This window comes from Panthera leo, chromosome E1, assembly GCF_018350215.1.
Source record: "Panthera leo isolate Ple1 chromosome E1, P.leo_Ple1_pat1.1, whole genome shotgun sequence".
Classification (NCBI taxonomy): domain Eukaryota; kingdom Metazoa; phylum Chordata; class Mammalia; order Carnivora; family Felidae; genus Panthera; species Panthera leo.
In genome coordinates, this window is record NC_056692.1 from 52,404,523 (window position 1) to 52,430,780 (window position 26,258).

At 39.4% G+C, this 26,258-nt stretch overlaps 1 long non-coding RNA gene across 6 annotated transcripts; it reads left to right on the forward strand.

The window, feature by feature from the left end:
* LOC122206464 lies at positions 1 to 24,998 on the forward strand. 6 transcript variants are annotated; one of them, XR_006196460.1, is made up of 7 exons: positions 1 to 312; positions 3,653 to 3,796; positions 7,346 to 7,518; positions 17,876 to 17,994; positions 18,804 to 18,951; positions 19,320 to 19,422; positions 23,770 to 24,998. It is a non-coding gene; the product is annotated as an uncharacterized LOC122206464 (long non-coding RNA). The 6 variants fall into 6 exon arrangements; XR_006196456.1 differs by lacking the exon at positions 23,770 to 24,998 and adding an exon at positions 20,508 to 20,887; XR_006196457.1 differs by lacking the exon at positions 23,770 to 24,998 and adding an exon at positions 20,757 to 20,887.
* Positions 24,999 to 26,258: the final 1,260 nt, after the last annotated feature.

Consider the following 26,258-nt stretch of genomic DNA (forward strand, 5'->3'; position numbering starts at 1 on the left):
GAGAAGATGGAAGATGTGATGTGGTCCCAGTTCAGAGCTTGGGCTTTGAGATCCATTGGACACCTCTACTCTCTCTACCTCTACCTTGCCAATAAGGCCAGACTAGAATGCTAGATGATGAGAAACAGTGTGCCAGCCACATCCATCACCCCAGCCAACAGACAACCAGCTGTTAAACATCAGACATGGGAACAAGGCCATCCTAGACAAGCATGACCCTGGCTAACCTGTAAGCTGACAACAAGACTCCTGAGTAAACCCAGCCAAGATCGGGTGAACTGGCCCAAATCAGCAGAACTGCCCAGCTGACCCGTATGTAATGGTTGTTGCTTTAAGACACTTAGGTTGGGGCATTTTGTTACACATCACTGATACAACAGAAAGTGAAAGAGCTGAGATTTGAACCCAGGTCTAGGCTTCCCCTTGTGTTTCTGAGGCATCCCCTGTGTCCATTATGGAGTTAGTGATCTCTCTGAGGCTATATGCCTAATTCTCTTCCCCTGCCTCCCCTCCACAGGTGCTTTTAATGTGAAACCACTCATGCTATCTCTGTCCAGGATCTATTTTGGGTCACTGTATTTAAATCTGTAGACTCCTCCAGGACTGCCTTGTGTGTTTTGTTTGTTTTGTTTTGCTTTGAATAATTTGTCCATATAATTAAGTTGTTGGAATGGAGAGCCTCTACACCTTGGTTGGCTAATAAAATCAGAATGAACTTACGAATATATTTTATGTACGCCACCTTCACAGATTTTATCTGGTTTTACATTTGTATTATTATGAGGTTAAAAAAAGGATTGTTATACCAATTTTACATGTAAAACAAATAAAACAAACACAAATCAAGGCAGATAGATATAGAGTACTTGTCTGGGATCAAGCAACGAATCAGACACCCTGTCTGCAAGCTCAGCCTGACCTTACCACCAGACCATGAAATCTAGAATCTGACCCAGAATTATTTAATCCAGCTGTGAGATTTAGGAGGCCATTTAACATGCTGGCTTTTTTTTTTTTTTTTTTTTAACTTTTTAACGTTTATTTATTTTTTGAGAGACAGAGAGACAGAGCATGAGCAGGGGAGGGTCAGAGAGAGAGGGAGACACAGAATCTGAAGCAGGCTCCAGGCTCTGAGCTGACAGCTCAGAGCCCAATGTGGGGCTCAAACCCATGATCTGTAAGATCATGACCCGAGCTGAAGTTGGACACTTAACCGACTGAGCTACCCAGGTGCCCCTAACATGCTGGTTTTCTAGTTAAAAATAACAATCCATTTCCTATTGGATTTCACACATTGCTGATTTAACCAGGATTCTTCATTGTCCCCAGAAGTGTAAGGAAATAATCATCCCTCAAAGAGCATAATCTTCATGAGGGTAGGCCATTGTCTATTCCCTTTGTTACTTGATCCCCAGTGCACAGAAGAGGCACACAACATGGAAAAAAAATGAGTGCAGGTACTAAGCATCTAGGTGCTGAGTTCTGAAAATACTCATTTAATCCTCACATACTCTTATTTCTTGCAAATTTCATCATTTTACAGATGAAGCATTAAGATTCAGGGGTTTACATCCTTTTCTTAAAATAAGTCAGAGAATGAGTGGCAGAGTCACATTTTGAACCCAGGATTGTTAAGGTCAAAATGCACGCATTTTTTTTTTCCTCATCGCCTTTCCTTCTTCCCCAAGGAACAGATAGACTTGCCTGACAGATAGTCCCTAGAGTTAGGTTTCTATGTAAGTGGCCTCAAGCAGCTATCTCTACCAGTGATTAAACATGAGAATGGCAATGCAAGCTGGTGCAGCCACTCTGGAGAACAGTATGGAGGTTCCTCAAAAAATTAAAAATAGAACTACCCTATGACCCAGCAATTGCACTACTAGGTATTTGTCCAAGGGATACAGGTGTGCTGTTTCAAAGGGACATATGCATCCCAATGTTTATAGCACCACTATCAACAATAGCCAAAGTATGGAAAGAGCCCAAATGTCCATCGAGGGATGAATGGATAAAGAAGATGTGGTGTGTATATATATATATATATATATATATATATATATATATATATACACACACACAATGGAGTACTACTCGGCAATCAAAAAGAATGAAATCTTGCCATTTACAACTACGTGGATGGAACTGGAGGGTATTATGCTAAGTGAAATTAGTCAGAGAAAGACAAATATCATGACTTCACTCATATGAGGACTTTAAGACACAGAACAGATGAACATAAGGGAAGGGAAACAAAAATAATATAAAAACAGGGAGGAGGACAAAACAGAAGAGACTCATAAATACAGAGAACAAACTGTGGGTTCCTGGAGGGATTGTGGGAGGGGGATGGGCTACATGAGTAAGGGGCATTAAGGAATCTACTCCTGAAATCATTGTTGCACTATATGCTAACTAATTTGGATGTAAATTTTAAAAAATAAAAAATAAAATTTAAAAAAATATGAGCAAACAGGCTTCAGCTAAAGAAGAATAAACATAGTAGACATTAATTTAAAAGAGACTTTTAGACTGTTAAATTTTTGAGCCATCAGAGTATGCTGTAAATTAAAATGGGAATTTCTGATTTATGGTTTGATTCTGCAGGGAAACAATCTTGTAGGTACCACGGCCTACGTGATTGCACCAAGGAATTTGTGATTATTTCACAGAGTGCCGGAGCATGACTGTAAGGGCCAGATCATTCCCATTTTCCCTCTTGATTTGCTCTTCATCCAGGCCTTTCCTAACATAGCGTGAACACAAAGGTCAATTTCCTGCAGTCAATTTGAAAAAGGCCAACCCTCAATTAACTTTGCAAAAGGGGTCAGAGGTGATGTGGAGAAATAAAATCCGCAAGTAATGTAAAACACCCATTTCAGCTCTGAGCTCAAATAGCCACTTCTAACCAAATGCTGACCAGAGTTGCTAACTGGTAGTAACACAGATAAATTTGCAACCGGTTGCTCAGATCTCATCATTTCTGCTACCCAGTCTGGGTGAACAGATCAATAAGGGAGAGGTTGCAAGATTAGCAACCGGAGAGAGAAGGAAAACGCAGAAACGGAACGTGGTATAATATGCAAACTAACTATTATTATTAAAGTAATTATTATTGAGAATGTATTAGATTCTTCCCTCCAACCTCAAACAGACTTGTAAGTGTTCCCACTCATCTTTAATTGCGCTTCCTCCCTGCTGATGAACCAACATTTCTTGTGCCAAGCAGAGGCCTCTGATCTGTTGAGAGGCTATCCTACCCTCTCACACTGTGGCATGGCCCCTTAAATCCAAACCAGGCAGTGGAGAAGCTCGCTGTAGTCTACCAAAATTCAACCTCCAATGCTTACTAAGCCCCTAACTATTGACACAAGGCAATACCAGGGACCCTGCAGTATGCCATGCTGTCTAGGGAATGATTCATTCAACCTTCTTGAGTGAGGGATGCAAAGCCGCGTGGGGAGGGGCGGGGGGGAGTCAGTAAAAGGCACCATTCCACCTTCGATACAAATCCCTGTAATCAAAACCATATTCAGCCAGCTCCGTCTTCCCTCCAAACTCCCTCTGAGACTCTATAAACACTGGCAGACAATGCATGTAATTAAGGTGGAATACATTCTCATAAATGTTTGTTTCTGTCTGCTAATTGTTTTAGTGACTATTAGAAGATGTCTTGTGGTCAGTCTGGAGAACAACAGCAAGGATTCCTAAATCCTCACTGAGAAGCAGCTCAGGAGCATGGCACGAAGACAGTGCTGGACCGTGCAGCCACAGCCTTGGGAAGCAGAGAAAGATGGAGGTTAGAATATGTTTTCCAGCCTTAATTGTCCAAGCGTGGGCTCGGCGTAACGGTGACATGATCAAGCTTCCCCCTCTTGCTGTAAAGAAACACTGAGAGACTGTGCACATTGTTGTCTTTCAATACCAAGGGGGGAAGTGGGCGAAAGAAAGTAAGAGTGTTCTGGCACCAGAATAATTTCTCCATTACCTCAATTAGTTCCAATGATGTGGAAAAGTTCTGTCTGGAGAAATCAAACTAAACGTAAAATCACTGAAGTGCCCGCGGTGGCGGCGGTAGGTGTTGATACAGGCATTAGTCAGCAATACTGATTGCAATGAAGTCACTCAAATAGCCCTGTCGCTGGAACCGGGGCAGAGAAATAAACTCATTAGATCACCCCTTTAGTGAAGCATGTGGTTTTCAATGTGGCACCAGCGCAACCTGGCACCCACCAAAAGATTTAGCTGTCTGCCCTTGGACGGCACAATTTACTAAGGTGTCTGGTAAAGAAATCTGGATAAGTACCATTATTATTTTCTACAGAAACATAAATAAGTCCTCTTTCTTAAGAGCCACATTAGCCCCTAGTTACAAGATGTTGGATTTTCTTTAGGGAAGTAACTGGTTCTTTGTGGCCATAGAGCACAAAATGGAGACAGCTAAAAGGCAGAGACTCTAGGAGATGTGGGCTTAGCACAGGGAAGAATTTATAATGCTTGAAGCTGGCCATAAGGTTCTCATGCATGATAGATATTAAATTCCCCATTGGGTTCAGTGAAGGCTGGATCACAACCTGCCAGGGGCAATACAGGGAGAATTCTTGCACTGAATGGGTCATTGAATGATTTAAAATTTTCTTTCTCCAGTTAAGATTCAGCTAGCAAAAGGAGTTGAGAGAATCAAAGCCATTAAACACACACACACACACACACACACACACCCCTCTAGACTCTCAAAAGATATTCTGCCTTATACAGAGTTATGTTAAAATCATGTTTTCCTTAATGTTTGGAAGAATTGATAAACATGGAGGTGCTCTGTGATGGGTTGAGCAACTTCACCAAGTAGTATATTTCTCTCTCCCAGTTTAACTACAACCCTCTTCAAGCACTTCTTTTGATAAAAGGTTGATGAGCACAGCATGCAGATGGATGGATGACTAGGTAGGTAGGTAGGTAGGTAGGTAGGTAGGTAGGTAGGTAGGTAGATAGGTAGGTAGGTAGGTAGTATACATTGTCTACTTCCTGTGTGGTCAATGACTTTATTATATCCACCACAAAAAGCAGACTTAGGTATTATTCTCAGGTTATATAGCTGAGGAAACTGAAACTCTGAGAAGTTGAATAACTTGCCCAAAATCACATAGCCAGAGAGTGGCCGAAACAGGATTAAGATCAAGAACAGAGTCAGTCCCAGCTCCCATCCCCCTCTCAGACTGCTCTGCAAACCCAAGTCCGGGCACAGCTTATCCTGCTTCGACTGCCTTGAATGTTAAAATCAACCTGAGGGAGGGATAGAGGCCCCTATTTCTTTCCATATCATTGTGTAGTGACGGTAACTAATACATGGCTGATTGACTGGAGAGTTTAAAATGTCTCCTCAAAATGATTTTCCATTTTTCAAGGTGACGTGGTACATACCAATCTAACTACTGACAAAGCTGGAATTTCACACCCCACTAGGAAGCCGGAGCCTCTTGGCTTCAACCCAGTCCCTGAAAACTAGAAGAGTAGTTAACAATGGCATGAGCCCCCAGGGCATATTGTTAAGGGAGCCAAGTTCAGAATTATTCATGACTATGTTGGAACCTCAGTGACTAGAAGCAACCTCTTCTCTCTGGCAAGTCTAAAATTTTATAAGGTAGATGAGAGTGACGAAAACATTACTCCTCCACGTGGGGGTTTCAGCAACATGGAGGTGTTTTTGGAAATGCCATTTGAATTTTCCGGTTCCTAAAAAGAGACTGGCTTCTACAGCTTGACATAGACCAGGGCCCCATACAGGAATCCCAAGTTGGAAAGAGTCCCTCATCCGTGGTTTCTCCTCTGATTCCAAACTTTGCGTTCATGTATGTTTGTTCATCCTACTAGTCTTCATAATGCTATCTTTGAAATGACAAAAGTCAAGTCTTTATGAGTGAGAACAATAGTTAAGTAACCATTCTATTGCATAGGAAGTTCTATATAGCCCATCAGGAAAGGGCTATTTTAATTAGTGTTTTGACTGAAAACTTGATTATCTACATCAGTTTTGGAACAGGGATTGCAAAAATAAACACGAGCTGCAGACAAACTGGAAATGTCACACCAGGCTTTGGTTTCCATATCCTTACATATCAGCTCTTTCCCTGCAGTCACATTGAGGGCATCACAGAGATTTTCATTATGGATGCTAAAATATCTTAAGCTCTTTTTACATTGGTCTCATTACCCCTAAAAGTTGTGAATAAGAACCACATGATGGTGAAGAGCTTGGACTCACTTCATAAAAGAAGAGCCTGGATTCAGTCCATGATTCCACCTCTGTGTGATCTTGGGCAAGTGATTCACTTGTACCACTTGTACTGTCTACAGTGAGGGTTATAACAGTGCATCTTTCCTTACGTTGTGGGGAGTAATACGTGGGATACTTATTAAAAGGCACCCAGCACAGTGCCTGGCCCAGAGTGAAGGCTGGTACAGATGTGCGCTATTAACACGGTTATATTCTCTTCTGCAAATAGTTTTGTGTTGAACACTCAGTAGAAGCTCAATATAAAAGTGATAATTTGTAACATGAGGGAGAGACAGTAATCACAAATTGGACTACGCTGCAGAGTAATTCTGGGAGTTTAAAATTATTTTATTTTGTAAAAAGTGTCTCCCTTTTTATGTAATCCTTTCCCTGCCTTTCTTGTTCCCCTATTTTATACTTTGCCCAAAGAATCATTTAGTGTTCCAAAATATTAGACTCTTATAGGTATTCAGAAGCCCCAGGAGAAATGGAATACATTTACAGACCCATAAACATCTAAATTAGTGCTATAAATGGGAAATATAGTCTATAGTTGGAGAGTGCCCAATACATAATATGTTGTGGCATAGAAGAGACTTCCTTTTTGGTGGCTGGAAAATCTATTTGCTCTAAGTATTCAATTTTAAAATGGATAATAAAAATAAATAATAGGCATGCTTCTGCTCAAATTGCACCTTTCATGGGAGATCTCAAAGAGTTTTTCAACTGTTAATTTATGACCCCTGGGGAAAGGTAGGTGGCAAGTAATATCTTTTTTCCTCCAATGGAGAAACAGACATAAAAAGGCCCAAGTGACTTGTCCAAGGACACAAGGCAAGCCCTGGCTTCAAGCAGACCATCTCAAAGAAAACACAAATGCAGATATTCTCTTTAGATGACTAAAACTTGTATTATTTGCCAATAAAACCCGCGATGAATGCTAACGTGGGTTGTGCAACGGTCATACAACCCACACTATTTTCATTAGTGTATCGGTTGTCTATTCCTGCAAACTACCACAAAAGCTTAATGGTGTATGTTGGTAAATATTTATACTTGATAATGCATCTGCAGGTAGGCTGGGAGTTGAATATCCCGGCTGGGCTCAAGGCTAAGCTCAACTCAACAGCCCAAGATGAAGCTTAACTCTAGATCCTCTCCCTGTGTCTACGTGGACCAGGTGTCTAGCCAGGGCATGATCATCTCATGGCAACAACATGAGGGACAAGAGAACAAACCCCAACCATGTAAGTGAACCCTGTCATTTCTATTAATCCTTACGTAGCATGGATTTCTATTAATGCGTACAGGACAATGACTGAGCTCTGATGGAAGGATGGGGAGGTACACTGTCTCCCTATCACGAAGCTGAAAAGTCGCATGGCCACGTCTCCAATTAATTTCCTTGAAAGTGTATTACCCCCATGGAAGTGAGAGAAGGGAGTACTGTCAAACAGTAATCGAATTTACCACAACCAGCGCTGTATCACTGTTAACATTTCAGTCATTCTGTACGGGCTAATCTTTGAAACTCTGGCTGTTTCAAATGCTTCTGTAACTTCTGCTGGACGATTGGCTCGATTCTGGCTCAGAAGGGTGAAATATAAGTAAGAAAAAGAATACCTCTTGTCACTTACTAGTTATCTCCTTGATACCAAGTTAAAGAGACCAATCAGATTTAAGAGGGAATTGCCTAATAAGGAAATAATCCTAATTGGTTTAGATGAAATTGTATACGGTAGATCAATGTAAATAATTCGAGCTTATTTGGGCTTGTTATTGAGTCTGTTCACAGACACTGTGAATAGCTCCTGAGATTCCCAAGGAATCGGGAATGCTTGACATCTATAAAAGGTACAGTGAAATATCTTTAGCATATTGATGCTGATTGAAGATGAGATCCTGTTAACTAACAGTTCGACCTCCACAATGCCTCAAAAGTCACATACTCCAGGATGCCACGTGAAGGTTCTTCGTCCTGGTATAAATCTGTATTCCCTTAAAGTCACCTCATGCTCCCACTCTATTCCTCCAATACTCCAATTTGTTTCTCAACCTAGACCAAAATTTCCAACTTGAGTATTCGTTGAGGATAAGACACTCTCTCTCTTTCTCCTCATACAATGCAGAGCTAAAGAAAAATGAAGGATCAGGGTCTGGTCTAATCTAAATATCCCCCACAATGATGAGATTTAAGGAATTGTCATCATTTTAGACAACGAGTAATAGGAAAAAGGGTTCAATGCATGGCAAGGCCCAATGGGGTGACCTGGAGGTAGAGGAAAACAGGAAAACCAGTTGTCCCTTTGACACTACTTTGAAGAGCAGATTTCTCTCCAAGGTAGCCAAAGCCTCTCCACATCACTGCCAACCCCTGCCTCCAGGCTCTATCTGAATCACTTTCCTTTCTGGTTAAATCTGTGGATTCCTGCGGGGAGAAGAGTGGCTCCCACTGGCTCAGGACTATTTCTGCAGGTTATATATGTCACAATTTTCCATGCCTTTAACAAGACTCAATTAAAAATTAATCGGTCCAGCATGGCAATTTGAGAGGTAATTGTTTCTTTTCCTGACTCCATGGCCATAGGCAAAAAGCACACCCAGAACCTAAATTAATCATCTAATTGGGATTTTTCCATACTGCAGCCACTCAGCCTTCCAGGGGTCCCAACAGTGTGCTGCCTGACCTCAGTAATTAGATTGCCCTAGTGTCCAGTCTGCGGGCTTTCTGCCTTACTTTCCCTTCCAAGTCCCTTTAGTAAAATGGAAAATAGCCATATAGGCTGTTTACCTGGGCCCTCTTCAATGGCCAACAGCATTTATCTTCAGAAGATAAAACAGCACTCATGAGGAAGTACTGGAAAGGGGGGAAGGTTAATATATTCAACATGGTTTGTAATAGCAAAAGTTGGTTTCAACCTAATAGCAGTCCTGGATTGGTTAAATATATAGTCTATTTTTGTAACATGTAGCAATGTGGCTAAAAAAGAAATAAGGAAATGATTGGATTTCATAGGTCTTTAGGTCAAACTGTATGTATTCTCATTTAACATGTACAGCAACGCTACAAGTTGTAAATGCCATTATCTTGCTCTTTCTTACCATCCCCCCCCAAACATATGAGTATATTAAGCCTGAAAAGAAATCAGGTTAGTACCAGAGGTATTTGTGTTGGTTCATAGTATTTAACACACACATTACCTTTACATTTAGTTTTGATACAAGACATATATTGTGTTTACTCTTCCAAATTTAAGATTAATAGCAATTTTCTTGTTTCTCTAAGAAAGAATGTAAAGGCCTATATTTTATTATTTCATTTATAAAAACTTTTTTTAATGTTTATTTATTTTTGAGAGAGAGACACACACACTGAATCTGAAGCAGGCTCCAGGCTCTGAGCTCTCAGCACAGAGCCTGACACGGGGCTCAAACTCACAAACCATGAGATCATGATTCGAGTTGAAATCAGATGTTTAACTGACTGAGAGCCACTCAGGTGCCCCAATATTATTTCATTTTTTTAAACCTTGACATGAGTTTTGTATTTTCCTAAAGAGGTGGTGTGAAGGAATCTAAGTATCTTATTTTTTCTTAAGTTTCTACCTGGGAAAAATTAATTAAAATATTTCACTATATCCTTCCCATAAGTTTATTCATCATACACTAATGATCATAAGTTAAAAAAAAATATTTGGAACTGTATTTAAGTGAAAGATAATTGCTTATATAATTTACATTCAGAAGACCAGAATTGGGATTGCCTCAAGATAGGACTCAGGTTCTCTTCTCTCCATGACCATAAACATTTATCTTCATCATAGTGTTCTGAGTACACTCAAACTATAATCCTATATATTCTTGCAAAGTTTTGCTATTTGTCAATATTTTGGATCACCAAAGACATACTTGTCATGTGGTAGGTAATTAATAAGTTAATTTTAATGGAATCAACCTGACCATATCCTTCAATTTCAATCCAATATCTTTAAATGATGCCAGTGACATATGTGTTCTGTGAACTCCATAATAGCATACAAATATTAGGTATAAGCATTATTAATAATAATGGAAATGATATATCATCTAGCCGCTAGGATTTCATCTGCCAACGCAGCCCATCTCTTCACAGTAGTAAATGTAGCTTCAATGACACCTCTTTCTTATGGCATAATGGTTGTATGAAGTTGATGAAAGCCATCATTTTAATTTCTCTAGAATTACTTGTAGGTGTATAAAAAATAGTGCCAATAATCTTTCTAACATCTTTGGAGTATACTCCGAAGAAGTGAATAAATAAGAAAGTGTGTCAGTTTTTTTCTGGTACTTGAATCTTGACATTGAAACTATCAGTCCAAGACCCTAGTTCCATTACTAAAAGGATACTGGATCTAGTACAAAATGACCAAAGCCATACCTCTTCATCCCATTAGACACAGTTTTCAGTTAATTCTGCTTTTCCTAGCCTCATCTCTGTCTTTAATAAGATAAGCGCTTATACCTATACTGACAAAAAGCAGTAAATATCACACTTAGTCTAATCATGATAGTCAATGCTTAGAAGTTTCAACAACATCCACTTAACATGTATATGGAAGGTAAAGACAAATCCAGTTTTTAATTTTTCTTATTTAATGTGTTCTGTACAAGTTCAGCGTTTACATTGTCAGTTCACAGACCCTATCTGGACATAATAGTTATTTACACAGCTGCTAATGGCATATTATAGGCAGCACTGTTATGATTCTCCAACTACCTGTTGATCATAACAGTCCTAGAGCTTTATTAGCTATCTCCAAGCAAAGCATCTCCCCAGAGAGAAGAATTTGCAGCAAGCAGGAAGCTCTCGCTTCTTCATGTTCATATCATGAAAACTTGAGAGCTCTCAAAGACCTCTGACCTTTTCTCCATGGCTGAGGTTGCCTTGGGGGGCTCTTTCTCATGGAGAAAGATCCACCAGCCTACTTTCCCCTCTCTCCTTCCTCCCTCCCTGGCCAGCCTCACCTGTGATCACCCAGGGTAGGAAGAGACAAAGCCCTCCCTGGGTTCTGATAACAGGGTTGCTTGACTGTAATTACAGGCTTTTGCTTCCCAGCTATCCAAATGACAGTCACAATCGAGACTGAAACTCCTCAGTCAGATGGAATCAATTACTGAGCAAAATTGGGAGGTTAATTTTCCCCAGAATGAGATATGCCTTTTAGCTTTGCCGTCTCTTTCACTCCAGCTGGTGGCTTATTTGGTTGCATTGTTCTCTGGCCATATGAACAAAGTTCCATTAGGAAGGATTTCCAAAAGAGTTGATTTGAAAAGGAAACTCCATCAGCCTCCAAACCCAATACATGCCGAATGGAAGGACTGTTATTAACTAAGCAGCATGGATGGCTAGTCACTAGAATTTACATTTGATGGACATGGGGCTAATCCAATAAGAAGAAATGGAGTCTTCTTGTATAGTACTACCGCCTTCTTGGAGCTCCCCTGTCTGCTAGAGCATGACCCAGCACTGAAAGAGTCTTCTCCTCTGGAAACTGCCATGAAAATAAGCCATTCCCCTCATTCAAATACTTTTCTAAATATGACAAAGCATTTCTTTAAAAACAAATAACCAGTATTCATCTTCTCCAAATGGAATTGCCTCCTCTGAATGGCTTAGTAAAAGTATTGTAAAAAAGTTCCATTTAATCAGTGATAATTATAGCAATAATAATACCGAGTGACTCAAATTTATTTAGTCTGTTCTATGTCTTAGGAAATGCTAAATATTTTTGTATTAACGCCGTCCCCTCAAAACTGCCCTAAGTAAACTGAGGCACTGACAAGTTGGGTAACTTGCTCGTGTTTACCTGACTGGTAAATAATAGAGCCAGAGTATGAGCCCAGGTGATCCGATTCCAGAGCCTACAATTTAAAATCACACAATTTAAAAACTACAATTTAAAATGAACACTGTCACTCCGTATGTTCATGAACTCCAAAAAGGAGTACTCCCATCCCTTTGTAGGTGGGAAAATGGAAGTATGGGGTATTAACTCGTTCAGTTTTACGTGTCTCATGAATTAATGAAGCTGCTATTCCACACCACGTCTGTCAGACTCAAAAGCCTTAGCACATCCACTAAAACCCTATAGAGACTTTGCAAAGAGCCGCTTTTGTACAGTCTTGGATGATAATAAAATCATTGGAAGTGATTATCAATTGTAGTATCATTTATGTTCTTCCGTTAATGCTCTTTAGGAATGTGTTTAGGTCAAATTTAGTGGCTTTATATGATTCCTATAATAACATTGTATATGTTGTATTCCAAATCCTATATAGCTGTTTCCCTTATAGCATCTTTACAGACTGTCACCCCACGAAGTACCTACTTCATCAGGAAACAGACTTTGAGAGTTTGAATAACTTGTAATAAGATCTTTGGGATTAAAATTCGGTGTTATTACTACTACTGAAACTGAGTATCCCCCAATATCTGACAGGTTTAAAGGCAAGTGCTTCACTATTGCCCCTCAGTCTCTGAGTCAGAAAAGTGAACTAGTGTCTGCATGACATTTATTAGAAGTAGAGCTTGGTAGGTTAATTCAGTCATTCAGCAGTTCTTGAATTTCTACAGCATCTCAGCACAGTAGCATGGTAGCAACACTGACTGAAGTCTCAGAATAGGACAGTGTCCCTGCTCTCATAGACTTCATACTCTACTGATAAATGTGGCAAACACATTTGCAAATGGATTTTACACTTAGCACACACCCGAAGCATTATGTAACACGGTGGGGAAATTAATGGCCAATGAGTAGTGTTTTCTGGTTAGAAGTAAAATAAGCTTTTCTTCCCCTAAAGAGTATACAGTGCTAATAAAGGCATTTATGAATGTAACCAAGGGGAAAATCATCCAAATTGAAATGAAAAAAAAGTGTTTTTCTTTCCTTTTGGAAAGTGTAAAATGGGAGAGCGATATTTACATTACAGCAGGACCCTTTAGAGTCCATATATATGTTGGTGTACGTGGATCTTTAACTTCATGAAGAAAATTTCCTGCAAAGAAACATCAAAAATACAGATTGACAAGCACTACTCATTCAAACCAGTTTTAGGGGTGCCTGGATGGTGCAGTTGGTTGGGTGTCCGACTCTTGGTCTCAGTTCAGGTCATCTCATAGTTCGTGAGTTTGAGCCCCCACATCAGGTTCTGCGCTGATGGTATGGAGCCTACTTGGGATTCTGTCTGTATCCCTCTCTCTCTGCCCCTCCCCCGCTTGTGCGCAACCGTGTGCTCGCACAGACAGACACACACACACACTCCTCTGTCTCTTTCTCAAAATAAATAAATAAACTTTAAACAAATAAAAATAAAACCAATTTTAAACAAACGGAGTTTAAAAAAATTCTGAAGTTAAAAAAATATAATCATACGTTTGTACTTACATGTACTGTAACATATATATTATACACATGAACATATGTACATAATTACAGAATTCATTGTAAGAATTCAATTTACCAGTATAATGTTCTAGAGCCCAGATTTCATAAAGTGAGGCTCACCTGTATTTAAAATACATCTGGGTGACACTATGTTGAATAAGCTAGGAGGACATTCAGTTCTCAGTAGATACTGAGAAATAATGTTTTGGGTAAGCCAAAAGAAACACACACCCACACGCTTTTTGTACTCCATATTTTTTTCGGATCAACAGGACACGAATTCCGGATTCAGAAGGGATAAGAGGCCATATGGCTCTGGATCTCTACTAAGTGGTCTCCATCACATTTGTTTTTTTCTTTTCTCTTAGCCCTGGCTTTTCTTCTCATAGACTCTGTTTCCTTCCTTGCAAAAGGTAGTCCCTGATTAGAGCTGGGGCACAAGCACACCTGCATGAGCACTAGCCTCCCCCAATTATAGCATCTTTAGTGTAGGTGTAGGAGCAGGCCTTGTAAAAAGGGGCTTTCTCATTATTATTATTTTGTGGTCAAAAGGTTGCATACACTATTTTTTTTGCTGCTGCTAAAGCTTAGAAAGGGTGGAAAGCAAAATATTTTGTTAATTATTCAGGCCATCAGGTTACATAAGAGGTTCCATAGCTTTCTGCATCAAACTTGAACAGTTGAAACCACAAATTCTGTTTTTGCAGCCATAAAACATTCGTGGCAAAAGAGAGAGAGAGAGAGAGAGAAAGAGAGAGAGAAAATAATAAAATCCATTTTCCATTCGCTTGAAACATAAAATTTAATGTGGTGAAAAATGACAGTTTACTCCCAGTAGGAAACTGCTCAGAGCCATGTTTCACAGGCATGGTGTGGAGACTTCAAGACACATGTGCAGTCACTGAATGCTGCAAGAAATTGCTTACTGAGAGAGGATGTTGCAAGGTAAAACATGTAGGGGGCGAGGTGAATAAGGCCTTGATCTAAATAGAAGAGGTTTTCCTTCTCTACAAAAATTATTAAGCTACATCTATCCAATAACCACCGTGCGATCCTACACTCAACTTGAGGAATGTCCTCACACAGAGTAGTCCAGTAGATGTCCTCACACAAAGACTGAAGACACTTGGCTATCAGTAATAGGTGAATGTGATTATCAGCATGAAGACATCGAATTCTTTTTCAGAAAGATAAAGCAGCCATGAACTATAGCTGTGAGCTCCGTAAAATATAATATTTACATGATATCTATCTTCTTTATGAATGTCTCATTCAGAGCAGAATCAAGGCATCCAATGTTAAGAAGCAAAAATGTTAAGCTCCAGCTCTATCGGTAACAGGAGAAGCAAATGCAGACTCCTCCTTTAAACCCAACCGGCCTTTATTTCTTTCCTATAAAGTTAATAGTTGGACTAAGTGACTTCTAAGCCCCATTTTAACTGATATTTTATAAGAATTTTAGAAAAGGATAATTACCTGTTTATCCCAAGTCAATAGAGCAAACCAAGTAACAACTGAAAATAAGAATCGCTTGTCCATATCTGAGTCAAGTTGAATATTATACGTGGTGTGTAGAATTTCTGAGTCTTTCTCAGACTTTTGTCTTGCCTTTAATGTTTAACTCTTCATATCAGTTACCTATTACCACGCACTGTCTAATCACTCCAAAACTCAGTGACTTAAAATAGTAAGCATCTATTATTGCTTAAAGGTCTACAGACCAGCTCGGAAGTTCCGATCTGGGCCAGGTTTGACTGCTCTCAACAGGATTGCTTATGCATCTGCAGTCCGCTTGTGGGCCAAATGGGAGATGGCTGGTCTAGGATGGTTTCACTTAACATGTCTTATGAAGCATTATCTGGTGGCCAAGTGACGCTCAGCCAAAAGTCTCTCATCATTTGAGAGAATGGCACAAACTCATTCTCATGGCAGATGGAAAGGGTCCTAAGAGAGAAGAGACACAGAGAAGGCCCATTGAAGCCTGTGTTCAGAATGGCACACTGTCAATTTGGCCACATCCTACTGGTTGTTGAAAACAAGTTGCAAGATGAGTCCAGATTCGAGGGATGGGGAAAAGGAGACCCTCTCTTGATGAAAGAAATTGTAAAGTCACATTGTAAACTGTGTGGATATGGGGAGGTATGGAGAATTAGAACATTTTTATAATCTGCCACGCTATACTTAGACACTGCTATGGCTAAAGGTATGATCTGTATTTTCTAGTGGTAACAAGTGTGTTTCTCTACTTATTTTGTAGTGTTCTGTAATTTCCTCTTTTTTTAATGAATTTTTTAATGTTTATTTATCTTTGAGAGAGAGAGAGAGAGAGCATGAGCAGGGGAGGGGCAGAGGGAGACACAAATCTGAAGCAGGCTGTAGGCTCCAAGCTGTCTACACAGAGCCCGGTGCAGGGCTCGAACCCATGAACCACGAGATCATGACCTGAGCCGAAGTCAGATGCTTAACCTACTGAGCCACCCAGGTACCCCTCTGTAATTTCCTATAGGCAATGTCTTCCACTAAGTTTTTTTTCCCCTATGTAAGCCACTCTACTTACCATAATTCAGTATCAGATTTGTCCAAACCATATTTGGGGGCTAATTAACCCCAACTTGATTATTGTAGCATTTACTATCTATTTACTCTTGGATTAATGGTATGGAAGCCTTCATCAGTTAAAATTATATCAGTCTTATTCGAAAGTTGGTCCTAATATAGCTATTACACAGAAAAAGATAGATATGATCCTTACATAGCCTGGATTCTAAAATATTAGAGTCACAATTGAATTCTGGATACATGGAAATTTTGATATGATATCTACTACTTGCTACTATGCTTTGTAGATCATTTAACCTTTTGAGTCTCAATTTGCTTTTCTACAAAAAACAAAATAAAAGTTTACTTATCTAAAGTGTCTCTGATGTTAACTTCTATGGATTGGTCATTTTAAGTGGACTCAGTATGCCCACATTCCTGAGTCACGTTAGACCCCTGTAACTTATTGAAGTCTTAGAATATACATGCTTTTAAATCTTTTAAGTATTCTTAATGTCTAAATAAGTAAAAATGCCCAAGTTATTCAGCGTAGATTGACGTCAGCAAGTGGCTCTGACAGAGTTTAGTCAGGGATAGATCTTTAGCTACATCAGATAAAGATTAGATTCATTCCTTAAAATTGTTATCAATACTTTTTTACAATGTACTTGTGAAAAGACTGAGAATGCCTTTCCGTACAAATGTTTTCTAATAATTCTGCCGTTACTCTCCACTAGTCATGTTCAAATCTTTCCTTTTTATCAATAGTCTGTCTAAATCCAGGTAGATTACTATGACTAAAAGGAGAGAAATATTTGAGATCAAACATGGTACTGCAACATAGTAAATCTTGTCTCATTTTCGGTGTCATCTGAAAAAAGGCTAGTAATTGGGAAAAAAAAGGTAAAATGTTTGTTATAGCTCATATGCCCCAGAAAAATAGAATTGACATATAGATGCAGACCATTGATTACCATTTTAGAATGCATTCTGGTGATGGTTATAGAAAAGAGATTTACCTTCACCTTCAACATTTCCTTAAGCCTTTCACAAACTTGAAATAATTTAAAAATACAAGGTGAATAAATACATTAGAAATTTTCTAATAATTAACCACAAAAATACTGTATCACCAATTTAAAGACAACATTATTCGCCTCCTTATTAGAATGTGGCAGATTTGACCATCAATTTAAAATATCTTTAAAGAATATAATTTAATTATTTTCTATTTGAGGGAAAAAATGCAATGCTTGAAATACTAGCTAATGAGCAAATGCAAAACTAAAAATAAGTAAGTATAAGACAGAGGAACTCTGGAATAAGCAATGTCTTTAGCATTTTAAATGCTGGTCAATACCAAAACCACTGTTTTTTGTTGTACATGTATCCTAAGAGTTTTTCCAATTGGCAAAGCAGTGGCAAGGTGCATATGCTTTTTCATGCTTTTTGTTGTTTGTACAAAGCTATTTTGGTGGACTCCACACAAATACAGGGAAATAGAAGCTTGAAGCCACCACTGGAATTCTTCAGAAAACACAAAGAAAACCCATGTGTTTCATTCATACCGCAATTTGGGGTGAATGTGGTTTTTGGCCAACATTTTCCAGAAAGCCACTTAATCCTAAAAATTTCTTCTAAGTCTAGATACACAACCAGAATCCCAGCTGAATGGATTCACTCAGTCTTGAGATCCAGACTGGTCCAGGATATGCAATCAACATCTTTCTGAACTCTTAGAGGATTGGAGGACATTTACAGGTAATATGGAAATAGAAAACCCTCAATGCCTTTCCAATTCTAGTAGAGCAAGAAATCACAGGCTGAATCCCTACAACTGCCCAAGACAGTTGCAGGATTCTTGATTGTTTCTCATGGTCCTTGTTTTATGCTAATATACCTGTGTAATGTTCTGGAAGCAGGCTCCCTAGGATCACATCTAGACTATACTATTCACTAATTGTGGGATCCAGTCACTTAAACTGGCTCCATTTGCTCACAAATAACGTGAGGGTAATATTTTGTAACTCATAGTGTTGTTAGCAGGAAGTAAGATATATGTATAAAGCTGCTTGCCATAGTGCCCAGCACACATTAAATAATAAATGTCAGCTATTGATATTGTTATTATATCATATCACCATCATCATCAACACCATCATCAGTTATACGCAACCAAATACAAAAAAAGTCCGATTATAAATCTGACATCAACCTTACGTATCACATAAGATGCTTATTACTAAGAAAGGAATTCTTACAGAATTCCTAATTGAAGAATTCCTAATATGGTGAACTGCCTTCATAACTCTGGGCTCTAATGCTCATCCGTGGCAAATCATTAAAGAGGATTGAGAATCCCATTTTTCAGGCTCATCCTAACCTCTGAAAGCCCCATTCATCCCTGGACTCATCAATCAGTATTTATGGAGCACCACATCAGACAGTGATGGAATTAAAGAAGGAGAAATGTCCCCTGCTCCAGACAGACTCATCACCCAGGGAGGAGACAGCCATATTCACAAATAATTACCGTGCATTAATGCATGGCATTTGCTCTTGCAAAGCAGCAGGCCAACAAAGAGGATACTTACATTATGCCTGAGGGGTTGGAGAAGGCTTGACACCGGAAGGGACATGGGGTCCCAGTCATGGAAAATGAGAAGAAGCCACCAAATAGAGAAAAGGAAAAAAAGAACTCCACATACAAAGTAGCAGGTACCATGGGGTTATGAAAGCTCTTGATATGTAATGAGAATGTAGTTAGAGGTGATCGAAGCAAGAGATATATTGTAGGGATCAAACAAGTTTGGAGAGGGAATTATGAGAATATACCCCCCACCACATTCTGCAGAAAATAACAATGAATTAAAACATAGATAATTTAGAGGTGCACACACGAGCCTCATCTAAAAAACATGATCAAAGCAAAATACCCCTCCCCCCAAATAATTGCTTAGATGATAGTACTTTTTACTTGCTCTTGGAAAAATCTCCCTGTGAATGCCTTCTTTCCTTCTTTTTTTTTTAATGGACCAAAAGGAAACGAAATAATATTTATTGTGTCTCTTGCATTTGTTCCTTAGGAAAATGGCATTAGCCTCATATGGAAACACTTTGACAGGCCCCTGAAAATAATTCCTTAACCACAAACATGTCTTCTGCTTGTCTGATCTCAAATTGTTCCAAGTGAGTATCACAATTTCAGGTCAGGTTTAAGGATATGACAGGCACTATCAGTCCATTAAATATGAATGATATATGAGGTAGAGGGCGGAGGTGTTGGCACAGAAGGAAAGACTGCCGGTGGGAGCCCCACTCCAGGTTTTGTACAGCGTCTGCCTCCCTAGGAACCTTCCAGTTCCACCTGAAGACTCTTATCGGCACTTCCTCAGCGCAGATGAAAGGCGGGGGGGGGAACAATGGAACTTCTCTGTGTTCATCACCCAGATACCATCTCAGGGCCTCAGTGGAGCATGATTGTTGGAAGCGAAATAACACAGATAGGATTTCACATCCAGGCTTTGGAAATGGGAATAACAAAGATGCAAGGACACAAACAACCCCCATCACTGCACTCCTCCCCTCCTCACCCTCTGCATCCACCTCCTTGTTGCTCTTTTGCTTCCAACTTCTAATTGGCAGACACTTGATCCACACAGCCATTTATTTCATTTTCAGAGCACACAAGGCCACTTGAGACCCACTGATACGTGTGGGAAAGTGGTGGCCATGCTGCTTGCACCTGTTGCAGGGAGCTGCCCATTGCCCCTCCCTCCCTGCTGTGCCCATTGTGTGCCACCTTATTCTGTTTCAGTAGCAGCAGAAAAGAAGTCAGAGTAGCCGGCATTCAACATGAACACATACAAAAAGGAGGCCAGAAAGCTTCCTTGTACCTCTTTCCCTCCCAGAGCCTGCCCAGTGGCCTATTTCAATAGTAAGTGTAGCAATCCTATCTCTTTTGAGAGCTACAGCATGTAAGAACCAGTAAAAGGCAACAACATAAGCTTTTATTTTGATGGTCCATTGAGCATTACTGGTATGAATTAGCTTCACACACACACACACACACACACACACACACACCCCTAATTCAAAACCATCCATATTTGGTATCTCCCAAGTAGACCATATCTATTACTTCTGTGCTAGTTAAATAGATTTGAGATTCAAGGCTCCAAGGACTTTTAACTTCCAAGAGAATAGGCTGCAATACCAATAAACGTTCACAGCAACCTCCTTGGAATGCAGATTAAAATCAAGTAACTCTATAGACAGATCTTCGTGACAACAGTGTAGAACACACTCAAATTCAAAGGAGAGGGGAAGGGAGCTTAGCAGCTACCGTCTTGAACAACTGTGCCGCGATGAAACAAGACGAAATTTTGAAGTTGGATGGCCGAACTGCCTAGTTGGTGTCTGTTACCATGTGGAGACTGTAACTGCTCAATGGTGGTAATAATACATCATAAGACCTGGAAATGGAAAAGACCCATTAAATCATCTAGTAATGCCTTTGCCAGCACAGGATGCAGTTCGCAGAGAATGTTCCTTAAAGTGCCCCTTGGGATGAGCTCCAAAGACCATGTCATTTTATCCATCTCCAAAGAGTGCAATCCAGCTATCTACAGTATCCGATTGCTGTTATGAAATTAAACTTCGGCCTTAAAAGCATTGTTCCATACCGAACTATTCCTTGGTACCAGGTTTTCATTAAGGACCAGTCATAGCCCTTGGAGGAGGCAGGAAAGGTCATTTTATCCATTCCCCTACCTCCTCCGGGCAGGTCTTGTGTGAAATGACACCAGCCTGGCTCTTATTATAAAATTCCCAGAGCAGGAAGTTCTATAGCCCCTGTTGTAATGTGCTTTCCCATGACACATAACCCTCATGTAGAGAGTGTTTTCTCCAGTCTAGACGAAATCTCTCCCACCACAGTATAAAAACATCTTCCCACAGTCGCAGAGAGCTATGTGTGTCGTGTTCACCTGAGGAGAAGAGGGCAGGTTAGTAGTGCCTCCTCTGCGTTAGTCTTGATAGGGTTTTCATATCAGAGTTTACCAAAACAAGACATGATATGATATGGGCTTTTGGAAGCCAAGGCTTGTTCTGTTCCTTTTTTTATTTTTATTTTTTTGCTATGTTTTGGATTTTGATTAGTTATAAACATAAAATAGCATTCTCCTTACTGAAACAGTTAAGATTTTGATACGTGTGACGTAAATCCACTTAAATCTCCATTTCATGTTACATTTTCATTATATTGAAAAGTTATGGATTTACTAAGTCAATTATGTGTGTAGAATCTGGAATCTAAAACCTTAACATATTAAATATTCACTATATGATATGCTAGTTATGCATCATTATTACTTATTTTTCTCTTAAGATAGATGTGCTTGGACAGGACCTTTATTGGTAATCTCTTATCATACTTTTAATTTAAATTACTGTAAGTAATGGAAGGTCATGAAATAGCATATGCTGTCTCTGCACTTTTACACAAATTGAAGTTGGGTTTTTTTGTTACTTTTAATTGCTCGTTTCAAAATTCAGAATAATGAAGCCTCAACCATCTTTCAGTAAGAAACCTGGAAATATATAACCTGAGTTTATGCTTCTGACAACTTCCTTATCTGACTTTTAATCATCTGTTGAATATCTGGTTACCGATAAAATACTTTGAGGAAAGAAATCAAAATTGATTATCTTCGTGATATTCTTATTTTTGAAAAAACAAAGTTTGCAAAAATAATTTTATACTAAAATATATTAGTTTTTATATTAACAGAAAAATTTTGAAAATGTATCCTATTGATCAAATGAAATATTATAAAAGAAAAAAATACAATAGTCATTTATGTTTCATATTTATTTCAAATTTTTGAGAAAATTTGAAAGCATTAAATTCTAGAGTGCAAAAGAGTGAGCTGGTGCCTTTTATAAGGCATATATCATTGTCTTTCCCTTACTCTGTCTTGTGTTAAAGAAAGAGAAAGAGAGAGAAAGGGAGAGAGGACATTTTCTTAAAGTTAGCAAGAAGTATTCCAATGAATATTCCAATACAAATCTTCTAATAAAGTTGTCACACCAGAATTTCTTCACATATCATAAGAAAGTTTAACCTTACGAAAATTCTTAAGAAATGCATACCTTAACACAAAGTGGGTCAATAATCTTAACAAGTATTTTACTTTACATCCAAGAATGCAGTGCTCCTGTAAGCCCACAATGCCTGTATATGAGGCAGTGGTATAAATATCACGCTTATACCTCACATAAAATTTTAGGAGACCTTCCTTTTCAAGTCCCTGCCTCCAAAGACACACATACTTTTTGTGGATTTCTAAACTCAGCCCGTGTTGTTGGGAAAATACTCACTTCTGTACACCGACAGTAACAGTTAACATTTTATTGAGTGCTTACCATGTGCTAAACACTCCACATGCATCATATTATTTGATTTTCATAATCACCCTGTGAAGTAGACACTATCATGATTTCCATTTTGCAGGTGAGGTTCACCAAGGTTAAGTATCTTGCCCAAGGTCATACAGCTGGTAAGTAGCATGGCCAGGATTTAAATCTGACAGTTCATCTATAGAGCCTCAGACCATATTCTATACCAGGCTTTGCACATGAATCTCTTGAAGTATCACTTTTATGTCACTCCACTTTCTTGTGCCCAAAAAGTTCAACAGCTTGGAATCATTAGAAAAATAAAGGCACACAGAAAAGCAAATCAAATAGATCTGAAATAAAAACTATTTTAAAATACCTCTTTCAGTCTCATCAATAAGGATGAGAGTAAAATTAACTCCTCAGTTAGATTTGTTTTTCTTTATTTAAAAACTGAAAGGCACCCTAACTGCCTTACTAATTCTGACCGCACTGTCGTTCTGTAATTCTGGATCATGTGGAAGAACAAACGGGAAAGAGACCGGCCTCCTCCTTTTCTACTAGAAATAATAGCAGAAGCAGCAGCATTTCAATATGCCATAGCCACTTCTAGGAAAGTTTCTAAACCGCCTATCCTTCAAAAAGAATGAATTTAAGTACAGAAATAAAGAAAATAGAACAATCAGAAAATAATTACAGGCATGCCATTTTCAATAAAAACGATTTTTTTTTTTAATTTTAATGAAAGATCTTGTCACTTCAATCGTGAATCGTTCCATGTAAACTACAAACAGGAATTGTTCCATTTTTAGGATCCAGCTGAATATTGAAATGTAGGGCTTCTGCATTTACTTAAAGGATTAAAAAAAAGCGCACATAACTGTTACTAGATATGATTAGGCATTTTGTGACACAGGAAGTAATTATTTGACACGACTGGCAGTATTTGCTGATTTTAGAAAGTCTGCCTCTCTCTGTGGTCAGGCGCTCATCACTAAGGAGCAAATGGATGAGTTTCAAAGCATTGGTTTGGACCATTGGAAACAGATAATCAGCAGATGACAGAGAGAAACATGCTCCCCCTCCGTTTTGTTGTTGTTGTTGTTGTTGTTGTTGATTTTTTTTTTCTCCTTCCAGTTCTCCTTGTCAAAGGATGATTGATATGTGTGGAGCAGCCCTTCAAACGCCAGCCACTGCCTGAGGCACTTCCTATAATCAAAGCACACGCCCACCCAGAGCTAATTAGACATTAGATTAGTGTCAACTGATTGATTTAAAGCAGCCGGCCCTTCTTCCCCACCCCTCCCCTCTCCCAGCACAGTTGACTAGGGGGCTGGTCTCCAAAATGGCTCTCTCAACAGACAGGCAAATTATTCATGGAAGCTCCAGGAAGGAAACCTTAGAGATAATACAATGTGGTTAAAACACAACCAGAAGAACATTTCTAGAAGCAAAGTGAGAGGGAGGAGAGAGAGAGAGAGAAAGGAGAAACAGACAGAAAAAGAGAATGAATCATGTTTCCGAGAGCAATGAAACCCCTCGGTCCAATTTGTTGAGTTAAGTTAGAGAGAGTGTTTGTGATGTTTGAAAGAAAATTATTTGCAATTTAACCTAGGAGAGTTCTGAGTACATTTGGCTACAATTTAGATACCATTTTTCAAAGTCTTTTCCCTTCATTTTTTTCCCCCTTTATAAATATATGAGCCGGGAACATTCAAAGTTGTCTTAATGGATTAAGCAGAGACAAGGCTGCAAGGAGCAAATTAAAAATGAAATAGTTACAGCTGTTGGAACTGGCATTGGGTAGAGCGAGGTAAAAAAGATTTCTCTTCTTACGGAATAAGGGAGACTTCAGAAAACACTGAGCCCTTGCAGAGTTCAGATGCGCGTGTCTGCAAAACAGCCCTCAACTTCTTAGCAACTGCACAGCTCAATTGCTGCTTACTCTGTAGAGAAGCCCAAATAGCCGTAGTTCAACTAAAAAGTGAGCCCATTCCCAGAAGAGACCACCAGAGTAGGGGGCAGCCAGGGGCCAGTTTTAGACTTTTCATTTGCAGATTAAAGGCCTTTTCCACTTGTCACGTCCTGCTACTATTGCACTCTGGGGTCAGCACTGATCCAACACAAACACACCTCTGGAATTATTTCTGTGAACATGGGACCCTGAGAAGTGCTGTAATGGCAACAGAAACATAGAAGACAGATAGTCCTCACTAATGGAACTCCAATAGCCTTTATGTAACGATGCTTTCTCATGTCATGGATTGGAGAAGTCTGGAGAAAAGGAAGAGGGTCCCTTCCCTCTTTGATTTGCGGGGGAGGCAGGTAGAAGGTGAGAACAGTGAAGAGCCAAGCAACTGAAATGACATGCCGGTTAGCCATTATGTCTGGTTTTTGGTTTGTTTTCCTTTGTTTTTGTTTGTTTGTTTGTTTTTTGAGAGAGGAAGCACTCATGAGTTGGGGAGAAGGACAGAGAGAGAATCTTAAGCAGGCTCCACGCTCACTGCATGAGATCATGACCTGAGCTGAAATCAAGGGTCAGGCGCTCAACCAGCGGAGCCACCCAGGCACTCCACATCTGAGATTTTTAAAGTCCTTACACCTTTCAAGACTGTATGTGTTACTTCACTGATTTTCTACAAAATCGCTGAAAACGGGGGGGGAGGGGGGGGGTATGTGTCATTATTAATTTACAGATTGGATATTTTGCCCATTACAGATGAAATGATTAAGGCAAGTAATTTTCCCCCCATCTTAGTAGGAAAAGTGGGTGGACTAGTACCAGATAAGTCTCACCAATGTGTCATACTCCTTCTGACCTTCTTTGTGGCATTTCGCATATACGTATAGTTATTATTATTTTAATATTTAGATGCCCAGTCCATTTGCATGCATTTTAAGATTTGAACACCTATCTCTCTTGGCTCAAGAAATGAACCAGACCATAAGCCAGAGATCTAGGAGGTCATTAGGGAGGACCTACAGAATCCAGAGGAGAAAATGCTGAATCCTGGATTAAATACAAGAGTAATAATTCAGATTTTTATTCTATGAAAGAACTAAAGACCTAGGCCAGCCTCCGACTGGTTCCTACCAAATAGTAAAGATGCAGGAAAGTGAGCATTGAAAACTGAACACTACACTCTAAAATAATGTCGTGAAAACTGACGGAAGTTTCTGGAGTCCAAAATGCAATCAGGCACCAGAGCAGAATGGAATTATTGTTTTATATTTCTTGTGTATGGGTCTTAGCATCATAATGACAGCTTTCAAGGGCTACTTAGGTTGAAATATGAAGCCACGAAGGCCAAGAGTGGGTAAAGTCTGGACAATTCCATCCACGTCACTGTTTTCCTCTGGCTCTCTTGTCTCCCTGTGGAGACAGGAATTCAGAGAACACAATGGGAGAGCCAAAAGGGGTGAGGCATACAGGAGAGTCCTCCAAATGCCGATTCGGCAAATTTTAACTTTTTTAGCTATAAACCTTTCAATACCTCAAAATAAATCCTTCAATTTTATATGAGATTTCGGTTTCTGCAGCTGTAGATTTATGCAGTGTGCTAAGGCCAGGCCAAGAGAAGTGAACATGAACGATGTGACAGATAGCATAAGGATGTTATTCAGCT